The sequence below is a fragment of the Dermacentor albipictus genome, chromosome 1 (assembly GCF_038994185.2).
Source record: "Dermacentor albipictus isolate Rhodes 1998 colony chromosome 1, USDA_Dalb.pri_finalv2, whole genome shotgun sequence".
NCBI lineage: Eukaryota > Metazoa > Arthropoda > Arachnida > Ixodida > Ixodidae > Dermacentor > Dermacentor albipictus.
Window position 1 is genome coordinate 152,267,695 of NC_091821.1, and position 14,239 is coordinate 152,281,933.

The 14,239-nt window shown below is 45.1% G+C and overlaps 1 pseudogene; it reads right to left on the minus strand.

The window, feature by feature from the left end:
• Positions 1-7,138: 7,138 nt before the first annotated feature.
• On the minus strand, positions 7,139-13,632 carry LOC139059632 (uncharacterized; annotated as a pseudogene).
• Positions 13,633-14,239: the final 607 nt, after the last annotated feature.

Consider the following 14,239-nt stretch of genomic DNA (forward strand, 5'->3'; position numbering starts at 1 on the left):
TGAAGTGCGTACAAACCTTGAACGGTAGTGGTTATATCTGGCGTTCTGAGGCATAAAAGTGGTATACGCATAGTACTAACAAGCAGTTCCAGCATTTCCGCTACACTTCTCATTTTCATGTCCGTCAACAGCGACATTGAGTGAGGAAGTCGTCAAATCGCGGCTGATTACAGGAGGTATAGGTGATAAAGGCACCCAGTCAGCATCTGAAATTGGAGGTAGTTTTGGACTTTACCTATCTTTTGCTGGAGAGGGAATCGCAGCAGTAGTCGTCGTCTCGCCGCCTTTTGATTAAATGGAAGTACGTAAATGGAATGGTGCTCAAAAGGTCTTGAACTGGCCCACACGAGGACTGCTCATTTACCACGGTTGTCGGCTTGCAAACCACGCCTCCGCCGGTGAAATTTGTGAGTAGAATTCTCCCTCACCATTTCCCGCAGAATAGTGCTTTACTCTTCAATTGTAGGGCAATCTCTTGAAGCCAAAACATTTGACGCCATGTGCGCCAAAACAACTGGCGCACTTAGTATCGTCTGCCTTGGAAGCCTTCTTTAGATGATTTCCGGCAGACTTTCGGCTGGACACTTCCTTTTAATGCGATTAGCATTATTTGGGAACTTCACCCAGTTTGTGGTCTGTATGTCCGTCCGTCGGCGTCTAACTTCTCACACCAACTTGGATCACTATAGTCTAATGGGTAAAGCATCGAGCTGCTTTGCTGAGAGAGCCCAGTTATAAACAAACTGTGGGACCAACTTTCGCCACTTCGTATGTAAGAATGGGCTTGTGCCAAGGTCTAGGCAAAGACACCTTGAAATCGTATCGAGGTACGATACAAGATACTCGGGCAACAAGTATTTGAGATAAAGATACAAGATACTGCCGCAATTATTGTATCTGATACGATACTTCCGATTTGCATCATAAGATACTGCGATACATTCGCAAATTTCTTGTTATATATTTATATAATGTAGTAGCAAACGCGTATGCACAAGAAACTTTGCTTGGGAATTGCTTAACTCCGACCAACCTTGTTGTAGTTGAATGAAATGTCTTAACATCCAAAAATGTTTGCCTTTCTTGCTCAAAGTATAATATTTTCATTCCGAAACAACTTATTGGGGCTGCTTTAGCTGCTTAGCATGGTTGCTCTCTATACCCTGCGCTATCAGCAGTTTTTGCTTGTCGCTATTGTAAATGATGGGAGTGGCTGCCCTGCTTGCCGACCAGCTAGAGGGTCGGCATGTAATTACAAGAGCGTAAATAAGAAACCTCTGCACGATTACCGCTTACGCAATACCGGATCACAGGACAGGCGTACGGCAGCAACAACGCTGGTAGCGACATTTTTTGCCCACAAAGCTGCAATGATCTTTCAAATTCTACTTATGTGCCGGCGTAAAGCGTTCGTTAGCGACATTATTCCTTAACTTGCCATCCTCTTACAATTTTTCTTCTACTTGTGCAGCCCAGAAGCGTTTCATACGTATTGTGGTGGCACAAAGCGTCGCGCTATACCACCGCTATGCATACTACTGCCACTTATAGCTCCGATTACCCGGTGATTTGTAACAGTAAGAAATTTAGGGGGAGCTAAACAAAGAAAAATGTATATCTAAGTAAAATTCAAAGGCGTTTCCGTATCACACAATTATAGTGAATACGTAGAAACACGATACAGGCGGCACCACTAATAGTTATGACATTTAAGCATGAAATATCGTCAACATACATGTTAAGGGCTGGCAATATAAAATTCAGTGCCTTTGGAAAAATAGCTGAAAGCGACTGGTGTGAACGCTGATGAGAAAAACGGACTATTTGGTATTATAATGCTTCTCGAATCCCCTTCCTAACACCTTTAGCATGTTTGCTGATTATTTCTATTATTACAATGCAAATCCATTTTCGCGATTTTACGAAGTCGTAAGCTGAATTTTGTTGTTGTATTCTCCACAGACACACTCAGATTATTTTATTTTGTCCACAACATCAGCTTGACATAACACTAAACTCAAGTGGAATGGAAATACTGTATGTAAACATTAGGAGTGACGAAGATAGTTAAAAAATAAGAATAAAGAAGAAAATTTATTTTGCTAGCACGTTACAAAAGACGTATTGCAGCAAACAGACGGGAAAAAGCAATACAGAGACCTACGTAATGTATGGGATGCGAAAAACGCAAAACAAAAAAGACAGCTAAGAAAGCACTCATAAATTATATCATAATAAATCATCAATGAATCATAAATAAATTATGATGTAAGGAACTTCGTGAATAAAGATAACAGGAAGAACACAGATACAGTACACCAAGATATAATATGTTAGGTAAATGCTTGTTCTATTACATCTAGCATCAGTACCGGTGGTGCGATAGCTCTTAGAACCTCACTTGAGAGATTTCAGAAGCAGCTGCTGAAACCGATCGCAAATTGACGAACGATGAGAGCGCCAAATCAAAGATGCAAAAGAGAACAGCCTTTCAGCAGTACCCGAAGAGCAGGTCGGTGTGTCATACCTAATGAATGCCACCTACAGGCACTGATACGACTGTGTCATCGAGATATCTTATTTTTATTTATTTGATACTGTCAACCCCGTTGTTGGGGTCATTACAGGGAGGGTGATATGTCAAGAATACATGATGACACATAATTTTCTTTCTATGTAACATGCAAATTCACTGGCGCTCTTAGTAGTTAACAACAGCAACAACGAGAAAAAAAAAGGGAGAAAAGAACAGTAGTTATATAAAGAAAAGTCAACAAAAATGCTCGTAGCAAAAATTTAGTATACATCCTCGCAAAAGAAAGAATCTAGCGCATTTTCAAATTCGGCCGAGCCCTCATTGCTCACAACTGCATTAGGCAAACTGTTCCACATTTCAATCGTGTCAGGAAAAAAGGAAAAACGAAAAGCATCAGTACGTGTTGAATAAGGTTGAATAGCTCTGGTATTGTTTAGACGATCGCATCTCCTTCCTGGAGGTTGTAGACATAGATCCTTGTTTATTTTTGTTCACCCACACATGATTTTAAAAAGAAACTTTAGCCTATGCTTACGTCTGCGTTCCTCCAGAGGCTCAAGTTCACAAGATTTTAACAAGGCTGTAACAGACTCCATGCGTCGGTATTTACCGCATATGAAACGGACTGCCAGTCTTTGTATTGTTTCTATTTTTGCCTTCAAGACTTTCTGATGAGGGGACCATACAACAGAAGCGTACTCCAAGACTGGTCCTAAAGATGTATTGTAGGCTGTTATTATCACGTCCCGTGCAACGCATTCCAGTTTTTTCTTTAAAAAGTATAGTTTTTTGTTTGCCTTGGGACGCATATTATCAGTGTGGGAGTGCCATTGCAATGTGTGCATAATACTGACTCCTAAGTATCTGAAACAAACTGCATTATACAAAGGATGCTTTTTCAATGGGGTACATCAAGGAAAGTTCATTCATATTTGAGGAAATATGCGTAAATGTTGTTTTTCTATAGTTTATTTCAAGGTCCCATTTTAAACGCCACTAATCTAATGCCCGTAAGCGTCTGTTCAGATTAATTTCGTCACCTTCGCAAGCTATTGGGGAATAAATCAAACAATCACTGTCAAAAGTTTCATTTTAACAGGCGGTTTGGCTAGGGCACCGATATCATTAACAAACAACAAAAACAGTATTGGCCCCAAAACGCAACTTTGGGGAACCGCCGAGTGCACATACAATAGATTTGAAGTGCAATTCTCAATTCTTACACACTGTTGACGCTTAGATAAATAGGCCTCTAGCCATTGTATTACTTCTTTACCTATTCCTATTCTATCGAGCTTAAAAAGCAATTTACGGTGAGAAACCTTATCGAAAGCTTTCCTAAAATCAACACTTATTACGTCTGTCTGTAGGTGTGCATCCATGTTCAAGTAGAAATCATAGTGTTTCTGTTAACTGTCTCACCGTAGAAAGACCGCTCCTAAATCCATGCTGGATTGTGGAAAGTAACTCGTTAGTGTCAAGAAAACTTATAATATGTTTTGAAATATTGTGTTCTAGGGCCTTGCAGCAAACTGACGCCAAGGATATGGGTCGGTAATTGTTTACTTGCGTACGGTTGCCATCTTTAAAAAAGGGATTACTGTTGCATTGCGCCAGTCTTGTGGAAGTGAATGCGTTTCGATTGACATCGCAAATATTATCTCTAAGTAAAAGGAAACCCATTCGGCATATCGTTTCAAAAATTCAGTTGGTAGATCATCCGGTCCGCTTCCCTTCTTCGCGTCTAATTCAAGCAGCAATTGTAAAACACCTTCACGGCTGATAATAACTGGTTCCATTGCGGTCCTCATGTCGCCGTTCATGTATTCGCCTATCCTATCGCGTTTGCATATTGTATAATGAGACTGAAAGAAGCGATTGAAAGTATCAGCTAAGTCTTCAACTCGTGTCAGGACTTTTCCCTCATGTTCGATCTGTTCAATTTTTTTCTTTCTTTCACTGAAGTAACGACAGAATTCACGTGGTGAACATTTAAGAAAGTTGGCAAGCGTTTGATCAAAGAACTTTTTTTCGAATTCACAAGAACATCCTTTATCTCAATTTTTATACCTGCAACTTCCGTCGCTCTTACTTTTCGTTCTCGTAATCTTTTAATTTTCCGTTTCATATAGATAGTGCTGCGTGTTATCCAGGGGTGTCGTTTGCGCGTTTTCTTAACACGAGTAGAAACAAAGCACTCAACCCGAATTTTAATTCTACTTTTAAATATTTGCCACAGTTGCTCCACAGACTCGCACTGTGATGCCTGCTCAAAGTCATTAAACTGTAATTCAAAAATATCGGTGACGGAGGTGTCATCTGCATTTTTAAAGTCTTTTACTTTTACCGAAAACAATGGTTTCTGTACACTACACATACTGGTCTGTATGTTTAAAGACAGCATTTTGTGGTCTGGTATGCCTTCCGAATTATCTAATGCATAATCTATTATGTTGTGCGATAAGAACATGAGGTACAATAATGTCTTTCAGTTTTCTGTAACCTTAGTCGGCTCTTGCATAATTCGTTCCGAGCCATGGCAAAATTTTATTTAGAAGAGTTTTTCTGAGCTAATTGTTTCTGCATCGCCGGGCAATCAACTTTGCCAGTTAACACGCAGCAAATAAGTCTTCAGCCATTATCAACCTTGTGCTCCTGCTAAATGGCCACATATGAATTGCCTTAGCAAATCCAGAAACTCTGGTGAAGACGCAGGTGGTCTGTATACTACGCCAGTGAAGTATGCTCTATTTACGAATGTAAACTTACACCATACTCTTTAGGGAACATGACACTCAGTCGTAGAAGCTTGGATTGAATTTTTAACAATGATTGCAGCACCACCGCCTCGTGAGTCTCTGTCTCACCTAAACAATTTGTGCCCGGAAAGAACAATGCAATCACTGCGTGTTCCCTCATGGAGCCATGTTTCTGTAAGTAATATTGCATGGGGACTATGCACCAGTAGAATACATTCTAGTTCTGTGACTTGATTAACGATACTACGGGCATTTTGCACAAGAATTCGCAGCTATGAGTGGGGCGGCTTTCTTGAACTGCTGGCAGAACTATCCGAGTCAAAGCCTTCATGCCGGTCATGCGCACTTGCTGTTGGAGTTGTTTCGTCTTTATCGACCTTGTCACTCCGGTTTTTATACAGATGCCGTTCATCTTGCTCTTGATCCCAAACAAACATGCGTCCATTTATTTTAGTTTATCATACACCAGTGATACCCGTGCCCCCTTAGCTCGGTCTGGCGCCTTACTTTCCCATAATTTCTTTCTCAGATCAATGGCCTCTTTTGAGTAGTCATTATTGATACTGAAAGAAGTGTCCTCTGTTTCTTACAGTTGCGCATCACTTTATCTTTTTCGCGATAATCCATGAACTTCATAATTACTGGTCTTACCCGGCCTTGTCTGTTTACCAATGCGATGAATTCTTTCTATCGATTTAGTTTCTACCCCCAACAAGCTTCTAAGATTGTTATCTACGACAACTTTCCGCAAATCTGTTTCCGTCTCCGTTCTGGCCTCGGGAACACCGAAAATTAGTAGATTATTTCTTCTGCTTCTGTTTTCATAATCCACTAGTCGTTCAGCCTGTTGTTGGGCTATGTTTTCTAGTCTCTCAATTTTCTTTTGAATTTCCTGCACGACCATGAGATGCCTGTTCATTCTTTCAGCCTTCATATTAAGTTCAGCGACTTCTTTTCTAATCGTGTTCATCTCGTCATCAGATTCATTTTGATTATGCAACATTTGTTGTAACAACTCAGCAGTCTTCGGGCCCGGGTTTTCCTCTACATCCCCTGAAGTTAACAATAGCAATAATGACGACTAACAGTCCACCACAATATACCAACACATGCGAAGGCATGGCACGACAATCAAGAATCTGTTGTCGCTTTTGCAACAAACTGCATAAGTTTGTACAACAACCTGCCAAGATAGGAGCGGTGGTTTAGCAATCCTGCCAGCTTGACAAGTGCCTTGCCCTCTGCTGTGCCCATCGTCGTGTCGGTTCTTTAGCAGGCTTATGGTTGCTGACGTCACCGTCGTCCACCGAAGATCGTCCAATGAGGTGTCAGACGCCTTGTTTCCCGGATGATTCAGCAAGGGTGTAGAATGCTCGTGTACGTTGCTCGAAGAAATCACGGCAATAATCCACGGCCATGCCTGCAAAGGTTGGAGTAGTGGTTTAGCCATCCTGCCAGCTTGACAAGTGCCGTGCCCTCTGCTGTGCTCATCGTCGTGTCGGTTCTTTAGTAGGCTTATGGTTGCTGACGTGGCCGTCGTCCACCGAAGATCGTCCAATGAGCTGTCGGATGCCTTGTTTCCCAGATGATTCAGCAAGGGTTTAGACTGCTCGTGTACGTTGCTCGAAGAAATCATGGCAATAATCCACGGCCATATAGAGCGGTGGTTTAGCCATCCTTCCAGCTTGACAAGTGCCGTGCCCTCTCTATCACGTCGGGAGTCACGTCGGGAGTCACGCAGAGAGTTTAGAAACGCAAGTTTTGCCTCTGGTTCCTGATAACCGGGCTCTAGTGCACACTGGCCTTGTTCAAAGGAGAAGAATTTTTATGGTGAGTTAGTAGTTTAAATTGAAGGCTGGCGTGGAGAAGCCCGAGAAATGTCACTTGCCGTCGTCAACGACTCAACGACGGCTTTCTCAGCGAGTTGCTGGACACGAGTGCAAGTCTCCGGATCCGCTCCCGACAGCCAATGTAGTTTAAAATACGGATGGAGAACTGCCGCAATGACTATGTCTTCTGCGCTGAGTTTAACTTCCAGAAAGTCGCCAAATCTACGCAGAAAGTCATACATAACTGCCAGCAAAAGTCGCTTGCGGTAAGTGTATTTCATACGCACTTTTTCTTCGAGCCTTGATCTACTTGTAAAAAGGGTAGGAACAAGTTTGCCGTAAAAGCAGTCGGACTGTCCTTGTAGTCGACTGAGTGCGGATGCGATCGGTTGAAGGACGTTACAATGCCCTGTCATAAATTAAAAGTCTCTCTCCCGAAATATCTGTAACTTAAGCTTACTACAACACACCGGAAGTTTATATTTCAAATTAAGCAAGGCTTGTAGGCTCTCATATACAGAACTTAAGTGCGAACTCTCATATAGAGAACTCCAGGGTGTTTTAAGAGAGTGGCCCAAAATAGAGAAAATAATTTTCGATTAATGTTGTCTTCGGGCGCTATTCTACAAAGCAGTACATTTACACATGACAGATGGACTGACACGCTCAAACGCAAGTGTCTGATTTGCCTTTTTGTCGTCAGTGGCGGCAACAAGGCTTAGCGTATGCGCACCTGACTTGACGGGGCAACACAATTTGTGCAGTGCATGTATCATTGTCTATGGTCCTTGTGGCTTCAAAATAAATGTTCATATTGTTATCGGCGTCTAGAAAGAGTGAAATAAAAAGGAGAAAGAAGAGGCAGCATCGATTTTACAACGCATGAAATCTACAGGTCCAGTATATGTCCTCGTAAAATTATCTCATTTTTAACCGCATCAAAACATGTGAGAAAGGGTGAATTATATACAGGAACGATGTGGTGCATAGTGCAGCACGTATACTATGCCAACTTCTACGAATGCCATGGCTAAACATATATACGATCTTTACCTTCGTCACTGTTCTCTAGGCAGACGCCCAATTCCTTGAATGCCCTAGCAAAGTTACTCGCGTTGTCAGTGACCGTAGTCACTATCGTTTGCAGGGGTATGTCATGTTTTCCTAATTTCCTCTAAATTGTCGGCCACTCTGTCGTATGTGTGACTTCCTGGGAATCTCCTTCAGGCCAGTGCGAAGGACTTGCAAGACAGCGAGTCAGCATCAATCTAAACAATGCGATGAAAATTATTCCTAACTTCATGGCAGTCTAACAAACCAATCTTTCTATATTGAAAACTCGAAGACACTCACCCAATGAACGGCCACGCCAATGAAGCTACGGTGAGCCTTAGACCAGATGTCAGCAGTGGTTATTACGTAGTTCTGTGCTGAAAGCTGCGCGCGAACGTCGCAAATCATCCTTGTCAAGTCCTCATTAATTCTTCGGCATAACGTTCGCTGCGACATCGCAGTGTGCCCGTGGCGTAAACCTGAAAATATCAGCAATTCAATGCAGCTCTGGAGCTGTCTGGCATAAATTATATAATGTGGAATGCAGGTGCAGCGCACCAGTGACAAGGGCAACGAAGCCCGGCTCTTCGACAGTAGACAATGGATGTAGCCCATTTATGATGAACTTGACAATCAGGGCCTTGACAGTGGCATCACTTGTGCGACAACGGGGAGCCTCGTGCAGTTTTGTTTGGCGTGTCTCGTCATAATTGGCAGGTGATTTTGGTGGTAGCTTCTTCGAGCTATTTCGGTACACCTAGATGACAACGAGGTACCATTGGTAACAATTATACGACTGAAAGTTGTGTGTGGCCTTTCTGTGGGTAAAGCGGCGAGATGGTGAGATGATGGTCGGGCAACATGCCTAATATGCCCCCCGAGACCGTCGGTTGCCAAGTGCGTTAATATTGGGTAATTTCGAGCTATGACAATTGTTGCCGCTGTAGACACACACTTCGGAAGACCGAGACACGTTCTTAAGGCTTGAGCTTGTAGTTCCTGGAGCACACGCAGGTTTGTTTTGCAGGTGTTACCAAGCACAGGGAGGCTGTATCTTGCGAAACCGAGGAACAAGGCATAATAAAGCTGCAGCATTGACCGCACCGATGTGCCCCATGACTTTCCGCCATCAAACTACATGCCTGCAGCAGGACCATCCTCACCTTTATGGTGTCTGCACAAACCTGAAATACGCCTCACCATCCCAGGAATTACGAAGAAAGCTAACATGCCTTCGTTTGCCCTGAAGCAGGCCACATTGGGACTTTTACTTCAGTGCACAGTGGCCGCGTACACGTTTACATCGATGGCTCAGTCACACTTGCAAGTTCAGCTGCCGCTGTGGTGATACCAAAAAAATCTGTCAAAATACAGCTAAAAACGTCACGTTTATCATCAACGACAGCTGCTGAATTGGTAGCCCTGCGTGCGGCTCTTTATTTCATTCAGGAGGAGCCCTCCACGCATGGTCAATCTTCTGTTATTCCAAGGCAGCCCTATAGATTCTACTCTCAGCACGGCTCCATGGATCACATGAGCAGCTCGTCGAAGAGATCAGAGAAGTCCACCCATCGGATAGTTAACGAAGGACACAATATAATATATCAGTACTTACCTAGTCACTGTGGCATACACGGCAATGATCGAGCAGACGAAGCTGCCCGATCTGCCCATGACGGCGTCAACTCCATTGCCATTCCTCTTTCAAGAGCCGACGCAGCGAAAAAACTTTCTGCACTTGCGCGTGACCTAAGGTTAGCTCATTGGAATTCATCCGAGTTTACCAGTGCACGCCTTCATATCCTGGATCCTAAATTACAGCTCCATATTCCGCCCGACCTTCCACGACGTAAATGTATACCCTTTTAGTCCGTCTATGTCTTGGAGTCGCATTTTCAAATGCGTATTCCTTTCTTATCGGAATCGCCAACAGCCCACTTTGTGACTTCTGCGGGTGCAATGAAGCAATCGCGCACCTTTGTCAATGCCCTCGTTTCAACCCGCAAAGAGCAGTCCTCTCAGCCACCCTAGACGAGCGCCCAATAACACAAAACAACATCTTTGGAAACTGGCCTACGCGAACATCAGCGCAATCCGCTATGAAGTCGCTGCTGCATTACTTGAAAGATACGGGACTTCCTGAAAAATTGTGGCTGTACACTGTGTGACGTAGCATTCGACGGTGACACTGCGTAACACTAGGAACGCATTCGCAGACTGCGTGACAGTGCCTACACACACAGGAACAGTTCGTGTGTACATGTGTGTGTATGTTGTTGGTATTTTTTTCTCTCTTACCTATCGCATCACTTTGCCCCTCCCCCAGTACAGGGTAGCCAACCGGAGATAATCTAGTTAACCTCCCTGTCTTACCTTTGCCTTTCTCTCTCTCTCTCTCTCTTTTGGTACACCTCGAATCGTTCGGCCTCGTCTGGTTGCACACGCTGAAAGAAACATGTGGATGATAGCGTCTATTACTTCAGGAGCGGTAATAATACGTGGCCGCACTTAACACTTAATAGTACCATTTATCCCTTCACACGTACGTCTACAGAATGAATGAGAGAAGAAACGACGTTATTATATATATATATATATATATATATATATATATATATATGCCGCCGCGAGAACGACGACGGAGTGGGTCGGTGCCCTTGGCGGAGACGGAATGTCGGCCTGGCGCTCTGGTTCCAGTCCAGTGTAAATAGCCTGTAAATAGCCTCTTCTGTCTGTGTCTTTCTACACGTAACATTCTGGTGGAGGTAAGCGATCTCCGTCCTCGCCACGGAACTCTGGAGTGGTCGGTACATCGAGCTTGTCGCCATGCCCCCCGGTGACGAGACCGCCTCTGCAACGGCTTCGGCTTGTCCGACTGCTCCCATCGTCACGGTTGCCCAACATCGTGACCCTGGTGTGTTCTCTGGCCTGGATGGACAGGACGTTGACGAATGGATCAAGCTATATGAACATGCCAGCGCTAATAACAGGTGGGACCCAACCATTATGCTCTCCAATGTCAGCTATTATCTCGGCGGAACCCCATGCGTGTGGCACCAGACGCATGACGACGAGATAACCAGTTGGGACTGTTTCAAAGAAAAGCTACAGGAACTGTTCGGCGACCCCATTGGCCGCAAGGTTGCCGCGAGAAAGCCTCTTGCGTCTCGTGTTCAGACATCCACAGGGCCATACGTTTCATACGTTTCTCGCTCGCACCATTATCACTCAAACATTTATTATACACGACATATGTCCGTCCACAGTTGGAATATGCATCATCAGTATGGGACCCACATCATGCCACCTCAATTAACTGCCTTGAAAGTGTCCAGAATCGCTCCGCTCGGTTTATACTAGCTAATTACCATCGTACAGCAAACGTAACACAAATTAAGACTACTCTGAACCTACCTTCACTATTAACCCGCAGGAAACAATCACGTCTATGCTTATTTCATAAGATTTACTACCAGAACACTGCGCTTCCGTCGGCGCGGATTAACCCAGCACCATTCATCTTCTCACGTAGAGATCATACGCATACGGTGCATGTTCCTCGCTCTAACACACTAACACATTCGCAATCATTTTTACCTAAAATATGCAACGAATGGAACGGTCTGCCAGCATCTATTGTTAATATAAGTAATCCTGTTCAATTTAGAAATGCTTTAGTTAACTACATGTAAATCATGAAACTTGCGTTCAATATATCATGTGACTTGTTATTGTATAAGTGCTATTTTTTCAAATTAGCTATGTATGTATTTACCTATCATTCCCAACCTGTATATTGAAGTGTATGATGAGATTTCTATGGTGAACTACGACTACTATTTTTGTATAAATTAGTGAGCTAGTATAATTTTCTATTTTTACTTATACTGTGCCTATCCTGTATATCATTTTTTACTTCCTAATTTGAGAACATGGGTCTGAACTCCGTGTGTACAACGTCTCAACCTAACGTTCCCCAGTTATTTACCGGCCCTCCTCGTCCCTGGCAATGTTTTTCTGCCATATCTCACCGCAACCCGTCCGAATAGCGTACCCCTGATGACAGGCCGATCGGCTTCCACTGCTGTCGCATTGGCCACGTCGCTCGCCACTGCCGCAACCGATGGCCACCACCTCCTCGGACATACGCCGCCACTTATTCCCGCACATTTGGACCTTCTGTTCTCTATTCCATCCGCCATGAACCCACTGCCGCTGATGCCCTTGCTCCGAACCTTCGCTACAGCCGCTCGCCCTCACCTCGACGCCATCAGTCTCGTCCAAATGTCGTTTTGGCCACCGTCAACTTACGCTTCTGGGCCATTTCGTTGACGCTTCCAGAGTACAGCCTGCTCCCGACAAAACTGGCGCTGTCCGAGATTTTCCGGTTCCGAAGACAGCCGCAGACGTCCGAAGTTTTGTAGGACTATGCTCGTACTTTCGTCGTTTTGTTCCAGATTTTGCGACAATTGCTAGACCCCTCACTAAACTTTTAAAGAAAGCCGTACAATTCTCGTGGGGCGCTTCAGAAGCCGCCGCCTTCTCTCGTCTCGTCACTCTCCTAACATCACCACCCGTTCTCGCCCACTTCGACCCTGATGCCCCTACAGAATTGCGTACAGATGCCAGCTGTCATGGCGTAGGTGCCGTCTTAGCGCAGGATCAGCGTGGCCATGATCGCGCTATTGCTTATGCGAGCCGCCTCCTAGCACCATCGGAGCGCAACTATTCCATTACGGAACGAGAGTGCCTTGCTGTTGTCTGGGCGGTTGCGAAGTTCCGTCCTTACCTTTACGGTCGCCCTTTTTCCGTAGTCCCTGACCATCATGCTCTCTGCTGGCTCTCATCGCTAAAAGGTCCTACAGGCCGGCTTGGTCGATGGGCTTTGAGGCTACAAGAATTTTCATATTCTGTGGTCTACAAGTCTGGCCGCCTGCACCAAGACGCTGACAGCTTGCGTTATCCTGTTGACGGCCCTCACTCCTCCGATATTACCAGTGCTGCTTGCGTATTCTCTGTATCACAGCTGCTTCATTTCGCCGACGAGCAACGTCGTGACGCCTACATCAGAGCACCCATTGACCGTTTTGAACACTCTCCGGCCGATGCCACTCTACGCCTCTTCGTCCTCCGCGGCGGTACTCTGTACCGTCGTAACCTTCATCCCGACGGCTCTGAGTTCCTACTTGTCATACCTAAACACCTCCGCTCAACCGTTCCAGAAGAGCTTCATGACGCACCAACGGCAGGACACCTCCGCGTATCGCGAACCTATGACCGTGTACGTCGCCGTTTTTTCTGGCCGGGCCTTGCCCGTTCCGTACGACGTTACGTCGCCGCTTGTGAACTTTGCCAACGACGCAAGAAGCGTTCCCAGCTCCCCTCTGGTTACCTGCAGCCGCTTGACATCTGTGCCGAGCCCTTCCATCGTGTTGGCTTGACCTTCTCGGTCCATTTCCGGAATCTACATCAGGAAACAAGTGGGTTGTAGTAGCGGCTGACTACGCGACCCGCTACGCCGTAACCCGCGCTCTTCCAACCAGTTGCGCAAATGATGTTGCGGACTTCCTTCTACATGATATCATTTTGATGCATGGTGCTCCGCGTCAATTGCTAACAGACCGTGGCCGTATGTTTTTGACGAAAGTCATTGACGACATCATGCGGGCTTGCTACATACAGCATAAATTTACCACCTCCTACCACCCTCAAGCGAACGGCCTCACTGAGCGTTTGAACCACACCCTTACAGACATGCTATCCAAATACGTTTCAGACGACCACTGTGACTGGGACCTGGCTCTACCTTACATTACCTTTGCATACAACTCTTCCGGCCTCGAAACTGCCGGCTTTACCCCATTTCACCTCTTGTATGGCCGAGAACCGACGCTACTACTAGACACCGTGCTTCCGTCCACCACAGCTTCAACTAGCGCTTATGCCCGTGATGCAATCGCCCGTGCTGACCATGCTCGTCAACTTGCGCGCGTTCGTCTACAAGTGTCTCAAGACAAACAGAAGCGACGCTACAACCTTCGTCACCGTGATGTCCATTTTGC